This window comes from Dipodomys ordii, unplaced genomic scaffold, assembly GCF_000151885.1.
Source record: "Dipodomys ordii isolate 6190 unplaced genomic scaffold, Dord_2.0 Scaffold7, whole genome shotgun sequence".
NCBI lineage: Eukaryota > Metazoa > Chordata > Mammalia > Rodentia > Heteromyidae > Dipodomys > Dipodomys ordii.
The window spans coordinates 15421360-15429409 of record NW_012267223.1 but is presented as its reverse complement, the minus strand read 5'-3'; the positions used below and the strand labels follow the sequence as shown (position 1 = coordinate 15429409).

Here is an 8050-nt window from a genome sequence, read left to right as displayed (position 1 = left end):
TCCTTCCTTCCTTCCTTCCTTCCTTCCTTCTTTCCTTCCTTTCTTCCTTCCTTCCTTCCTTCCTTCCTTCCTTCCTTCCCTCTCCCTCTTCCTCTTCCTCTCTCCCTCTCCCTCTTCCTCTCTCTCCCTTTCCATTTCCCTCTCCCTAATTTCCTCCCCCTCCACTCCCTCCCTTCCTCCCTCCCTCCCTCCCTCCCTTCCTTCCTTCCTTCCTTCTTTTCCCTTTCTTTCCTTTATTTTTCCATTTTGGATGTAGAGTCTCTCTAAATAGCCCCAGCTGGTCTTGAACTCATGATTCTCTTTCCTTAGCTTCTTGAGTTCTGAGATTACATCAGTTGGAGGCACTTAAAATTTTGTCAGAAAATGGCAAACTTCTTGGAAACTTAATTTCTCATATCTAATTTGCATTTTACATGCAAATAAACAATTACAATTTATTCTCATAATCAAAGGAAATAGCTTAATAACCTGGAGATTCAGATTGCAAAGTCAGTTAAGCTCCAGAAGAGTTAAGTCTCATATTTGTTTTGGCCTGTAAGGTTCATAGAGTTAAAGAGGAAAAAAATTGTTTATACAAAACACAAAACAAAAAGCAAAGCAAATCAAAACAAAGCCAAAACCCATCAGCCTTGTAAGAGTATTACTGCTTATGGGTTGTGAGAAAGGTTGGCAACTGCTTCACTTTGTCAAAGGTGATTAATGATATGGAACATTTCTCCCTAAATTTAAAAGCTGTTAAAGTACAAGGGAATATTACAATATATCCAGGCAATTAGAAGCCAGCAGGTTTTGTAGCTTCTAAGATCAGGGGCCTAGAGTTCACTCTCTGAGCTGTGTTGAAGAAGGATTAACTAGCTCTGCCTTGAGAGACTGTGTTTGAAGATACTAATCTTTAGTTCACAAGCTTTGCTGTTTGAAATGGGAAATGATCGTGAACATTCATGGACATCTATGCGTCTGATCAAGGGCGAGACAGGGAGACAGCTAACTGTGGTGGCCACGATAATTTGTTTGGTCTCAGATCCTCTGTAAAAGAGAGGAGTTGACAGAGAAACTCTATCTTGTGCCTACTCCAGTAAAGCCCTCCTAATTGGTAGCCAGACCCTGGCAGTTAAGCAATCATCCCAATTATCCAGAGCTAGTGTGCTGGAGGACATTTGGTTTACAGGGAGTCGTTGTTTAGAAAAATATCAGCTCACACCAGTAATTGGGCGATGATTATTGACCAAATTATATGTAACAGGAACATTTTACAGGAAAGAATGGAGTAGAAGCGCTATAGAAGTTTGCTGATAGAGGGAAGAACTACTCTGGCACAATGTGTAAAAAGGGCTGTTGACGTGCAAGTATGAAAATAAAGATTTCTCCTTTTTCCTTAGATGAATGCCAAGCATAACAGGTTGATAATTCACAGCAAAGCCATCTCTGGGAAAGAATAAAAGGTTTATAAAATGTTTTATAGTTCACAAAGTAAAGGCAACTTCTCCTGGATTGTTTTGCCTATGGGCCCACCAACTTTATGACTGTTATTACATTCTATTTGCAAACTCTCTTTATTGAAGCACTTAGTACATTTTTGTCCTCAAAACATTACATTACTTTATATTTTAACATGGCAGTGATTTCTCTTATTTTTTTTCATAGAATAGGGCATAATGTTAAATGTGTTGTTGAGTAGCTCTCTCAAACTTGTTATTTATATTTAACTGAAATTTTAAACTATATTATAGTTTTTGTGTATAATGTGTGCCTGTCTTAGGGCTTGAACTCTGTCTCTGCACTCTGTCCCTGAGCTTTTGTGCTCAAGACTAGTACTTTACCACTTGAGCCACAGCTCCACTTCAGACTTTTTTTGTGGTAATCTGGAGATAAATGTCTCACAGGTTTTCTTGCCTTGACTGACTTTGAACTAAAATCCTTAGATCTCAGCTTCCTAAGTAGCTAGGATTACAGGTTTACAGGACTACTATATTGCATTTTAAGGCAATATCTTCTCCGCCAGATTTCTGACTCTTGTTACCTAGGCTTTTTTTTGGTGGGGGCAGTCGTGTGGCTTGAACTCTGGGCCCTGAGCTCTTCAGCTCAAGGCTAGCGCTCTATCACTTGGGCCAAAGCACCACTTCCAGTTTTCTGAGTGGTTTATTGGAGATAAGAGTCTCAAGGACTTTCCTGCCCAAGCTGGCTTTGAACCTCAATCCTCAGATCTCAGCCTCCTGAGTAGCTAGGATTACAGGCATGAGCTACTGGCTCCCGGCATACCTAGGCATTTTTTAATAAATCAAACCATATTTAAAACAAGCAACTTTAAAACAAATAAATGTCTGCATTTTCAAATTCATCATCTGTTTGACCCCCTGTAATCAAATCAATTTTTAGTACTTCAGAAAAATAGAAAAACAAATAAGCTATGCATTTAAATTACTGACATGCATGGGTTCCATGACTGGTGAATTTTCTGTTGTAAAGCTAGGGTAAGCTATTTGAGTCCAGATATTTTCCTCTTTCTATCTTTCTTAGCTTTCCTGGCAAAGCCATTCCATCAGTCCTGTTAATAATCAGCCAGGAAAGGAGAGAATCAGTTATGTGATCATCACATGATTGTTTTAAATAGCCTAAATAACTCCAGGTCTTTTGTTAGGTATCTTATTACTTTGTCAAAGTCTGAAGTCCTATACCCTGCAAACTTTCCGGCTATTTAGTAGTTTTGTGATTTTTTTTTTCCTTAGCAATATAGGAGATTTTAATTTCATTATGTTAAGTAACCTCTGGGCAAAGGGGAAAAAAAACAACAGTCATTTCTTGATTGCATGTAGTCTGGCACAGTTCCTCTACATATCCTATCTGCATAATGTCTGTTACTTATATTTATATAACACACCCAGAACATGTCTACTCACTACCCATTGCCATTCAAAAACACCTATAAAGAATTGAACAAAAAACCTCAGCCTATGATCCTGATAAGGCAATCTCTCCTTACTCCTGCTGACTGAGCACACTGTACTAATCTTTCTCTAGTCTCCTATCTTCCCATCAAACCCATAAGCGTAGGAGAATTTACTTTATATCCTCACCAGAAGCTGTGATCTTTTACTTTCCAGTTGTCATGTGAAATCACATTAATTTAGTCATTAACACAATGTCAGAGTGTAAACAAAATGTGATTTTTCTCATGGTCCAAATAAGGACATTAAAAATCAGAGAAAACAGTGACAGATTCGTGACATTAGTCCAACTCTTCCATGCCTACAGCCCAAATTCTTATTTTTAGTATTAATTTTCTTAGCCCTATAAGAGTTCTTTTATTAGGTTCACTTTATTTTTTTGTACATTTTCTATTGTAAAAATACTGTACAGAGGGGTTACAGTTACATGAGTAAGGTAATGAGTACATTTCCATTGTAACAATGAGATGTAGAAGACACTATGTCGAAAATGAACTTTACAACTTCTTGGTGGAGGGGTGGGGGAGGAGAAATTGGGGAGGTGAAGAGAGAGGGGATGTTAGGGGATAAACAAAGGAGGAGGTAACAGTGCATGATAGAAAATGTACTCATTACCAAATTCTTTTCTCTGAAACTTGAAGTCTCACTCAGAGAAGAGACTCCTCCACTCTCTTCATTGTTTTGTGTAGTCTGTTGATTCACATCAGGTACACCAAGTCAACTAGTTTTTAACATCTATTCCACTGAACTTCGGGGTCTTCCTACATTCTTCCTGTTACTAAGGCCCCTCCAAAGAAAAAGCTGAAAAATAAAATCACAGCTGGCCTAAACAGCTGCAGCACAAGTAGTTATTGGGATAATCCTTTGTCCTAGAAGCAGTCACAATGATGCTGGGAGCCAGTTTCTCCGAGCCCTGTTGCTGATATTAGAAGGAAGCCAGCCCAGTGCTGGTTTAATTCAGTGGCAATAACATCTGCACCTCACCACTGGCTTCCCTTTACGTGGAGTCCTGCATGCTGGCGGTAGACTTTTCAAGTTGATTCTTTCTACCCCTATACCCAAGTCAATGAGATACACTCCGAAATACCAAACTTGCCACTCAACATTGTAAGTAAATATCCATTTTAGTAGTTACCACTCCACAGGGCACACAGAAGTTGTTAACTTGAGTTTCCACTGAGCATTTGAATGAATAGATAGTTGGGTGGGATTGACTGATGTTAGCACAGGCTTTAGTTGTCCACAGTGATTCAGGTTGAGAACTTGAATATATTTCCATCCCAATGGCCTCATTGAGACTCTTGTGGCACAAAGCAAAGAACACTCAAGCGGGAGTCCTTGTTCCAGATCTATTGGTGTCTGAATAACCAGAGATGAGTGTCTTTATCTTTCTAATGCCTGGGGAAAAGGTCATAGATACCCATATAATTATTCTATTGCAGAATTCTGGTGTGTACTGAGAATAAATGTCAAGGTGATTTCTAAAAACACTGCATAAAATAAAACAAATGTAATGCTGTATGTGTGTATATTTATACATATAGATGTCCATATATGCTTACAGAGAGAGGGGAAGGAGGGAGAGAGAAAATATTTACTTACACCACACCTAATATCAGAAATAGGGAATGGGAAATACACTAAATATCAGGAATAGCCTTTGTTGTCAAGATACTTATAAAATAATCATGGCAGCAAGGCAGATGTGAAATTATTATTGAAAGCACAGAATTCCACAAGTGTATAAGAAGCCGAGCAAGCTGTGCAGAACACTAGCCATTAAACTGGATTTATAACAGAAATCTAAAGAAGACTTTGCCAAAGATCATAGTGTTGTTTCAACACCCCAATAAAGTAAGAACATCTGAAAGTGTTTCAGAGTTTGTGTGCATGCTGGAATTAATATCTTTCAAGAGTAGTGCCAGAGTGGCCTCCTAACATCATATGGACTGCTGTCTGCTCTTGAGTGTCCTGAACTCTTTCTTTGTATGCATCCATGCTCTCCATTCATCATAGGACAGATGAAAATGCATAAATCATTGGCTTCAGCCTCAATAAGACCATTTCTTCTTCCATGCCTTGCAGTGTTTCCCTTCCATTTCTCAGTGCTCGCATCTTTGTTTGAATGGCCTGTTTCTGATTTCTTCTTTGTCTTGGGAGGTTTTTTTTTTCTGCCTATGTGACCTAACTCGGCCTAACCCAGCTTTGTGTGAGCCAGTTTCAGCTTCTCTCCAGATCCAGGGAGGTTGCAGCTTTCTCTTCTTCTCAGACCTTACAAGGATCACAGCAGACAGACTAACCTCACCAGCTACCTGTCAATACTGACCCTACATCTTCCCACCACAAGAAGGAGAAAGGAGTTATTTCTGATTTTTGCTAAGTGGATAGAGATTTAGATTGGAGGGATAAAATTTCACTAACTCTGTCTTTATTTACCATCTCTAAAGAGCTGTTTTTCCCCCCCATCTCTTCTTGTACTTTTCTTAGCTGCTAGGTTCCTCTGTGAATAATTCAGAACTTGGTTACTGATAGTAAGCAATCTTTGGTGTTTTCATAGATAAACAAAGATGCTGTGAGACTGGAAAGGTTTTAAGAAAGAATAAGTCAGGAATCCAAGCTATCTAAAGGGAGGAGAGAGGACAAGGAAGTTTCAGAACTTGGGCTGAGAAGAGCTCCATCAATGGAATCCTTTTGTGATTCAGTTTCCTGACTTCTAAAGAACAGAAGAAACTTAATAGGTCAAAAATGTTCTCATTCTTCATTAGCAGGAGACAAACAAGTTCACCAATTAAAATTAGAAGTAGGTTTGATTTGCTATGTATTTGGAAGTGAAGAAATTCCACGTAGGTCAGGAACAAAAGTAATGGATAGGTTTTAGAGTGTCCCCCCCCCACAACTTCTTCCTCTCAAAATAAAGTGTTCCTTCAGTGCACAGGATGATGCCATATATTCGAACACTGTAAGAACTGTACAAAACATCTCATATTGGGCTGGGAAGGTGGCTCAGTGGTAGATCGCTTGCCTTGCATGCATGAGGCCCTGGGTTCGCTTCTTCATAACCACATAAGCAAAAAGAAAAAAGCCAGAAGTGGCACTGTGGCTCAAGTGGTAGAGTGCTAACCTTGAGCTGAAGAGCTGAGGGATAGCACCCAGGCCCAGAGTTCAGGCCCCACAACTGGACCTCACCCCTGCAAAAAAATCTCATATTGTTTTTCTGTGAAGGTAATTTTATACCTATCAGAGAAGGGGTGCTGTGTATTATTGAGGGCTTACATATAAGGGGCCCGGTCCAAGACCCTGAACCAAGTTTGCATTTACAACTGTTTTTGTTTTTCTTAAAGAAGGCATAAGTTTTTGATCCTTTAAAATTTGAAAGCTATATTGAATCAGATCTCATGAAATCAAGGTATAAGTCTGAAGTGACTGGTGGAAATTGACATGGATAATAAGTGGATTTTAATGACTAGCTCTCAAAAATATCAGTTGTTTCTGGTGGGGAGAATAATACTGCTGTTAATAGCAGTTAATCATAACTGAGTTCTTATACGGATAGGAAATAGCCATCTAATATGTACAAATTCCCAATAACATGATATTAAAAACTCACTATTGATTTGTTACTGTAGTAAATTCATTAGTAAGAAAAGTATGCACATGATGGCCAGATGCTGGTGGCTTGCCCCTGTAATCTTGACTAGCAGTCAGGAGGTTGAGATCTGAGCATCGCAGTTCAAAACAGCCTAGGACAGGAAAGGCCATTAGACTCTCATGTGCAATTAACTACCAAAAATAAACAAGAAAATAAATAAATAATAAAACAGAAGTGGATCTGTGACTCAGTGGTAGAGGGCTAGCCTTGAGCAATAAAAGCTCAAGGGTAGTGCCCGAGCCCTGAGTTCAAGACCCAAGACTGAAAAAGAAAATTATGGCCTTTTTCCTCATTGGACCTGTGGCAGCAAGATGGGTCACCAGCAGCTCTAGTGGCGTCACCCCGAAAATTTGGCCAGGGATCTTGCTCTTGCTGTGTGAGCTCTAATCGCCATGGTCTGATCCAGAAGTATGGGCCCAACGTGTGCCTGCACTATTTCTGCCAGTATGCGAAGGACATCGGCTTCATTAAGTTGGACTAAGTGATCATCCTTGAATGGACTATCCAATACATCAAGCCCAATGAAAGACCATATTTGTACATAAAATAAAAATTCAGAAGCCTTTAAAAAAAGATTATGGACATACGTCCTTACTATCAAGAAACTAATTGAAAAGGAACAAGCATTCATGATCATATAACATCATGAGAGAACTGAAAGCAAAAGGCAAGCTATGCTTGAGAATGGTTAGAACAGTGAAGGCATTCCTTATGCTAACACAATCGTGGAAACACATTATTATATATTTTCCAAACTCATAGCATATACAACCCTAAGAGTGGGCTGTAATGTAAACCATCGGCTTTCAATAATAACAAATTCAATGTAGGCTCATTGGTTGTAACAAATGGAGGGAGATGATCCCAGCAGTACAGAGGTTGAAGCAGAAGGATTTCAAATTTAAGCAAGTCTAGGCTACATAGTAAGAGACTGTCCCTAAAGGCTAAAGGCTAGGGATGTAGTTCAAATGTAGAGTTTTTGTTCAAGGCCATGGTTTTGATTCCTAGCACTGAAGCAAAAAAGAGCAGAGATTTGACAGTAGTAATGAATCAGGATCAATGGCATGTAAGCCCCTCCAGCTAGTAAGTGGCCTATCTAATAATTGAAACTGAAATCTCTTTTACTTCAGAATTAAGTCTCTTTTGTGAAATTCTTTCATGATAAACCTAGGTCTGATAATCTTGCAAGCCTAAGCAAGATGACTCAGTGAATACTTTTGGGATCTTTTCCCTCTCTTTTTATCTGTTAAAGTTAGGAAGAATAATTGTATTAATTTTAATTCCTAAAACCTTCAACAGTACTCACTTTACCTATGTAACTGTAACCCCTCTGTACATCACCATGACAATAAAATTAAATTTAAAAAATCCTCACCATCTGAACAATTATCAATGGGTAATCCATGTGATTCATGTTATCTGGGATTAAGTACACATGTAAACACATATTACTGCA

General features: G+C 38.9%; 1 pseudogene; it reads left to right on the top strand.

Annotated features, from left to right (window-relative positions):
- Positions 1 to 6905: 6905 nt before the first annotated feature.
- LOC106003065 lies at positions 6906 to 7152 on the top strand (annotated as a pseudogene).
- Positions 7153 to 8050: the final 898 nt, after the last annotated feature.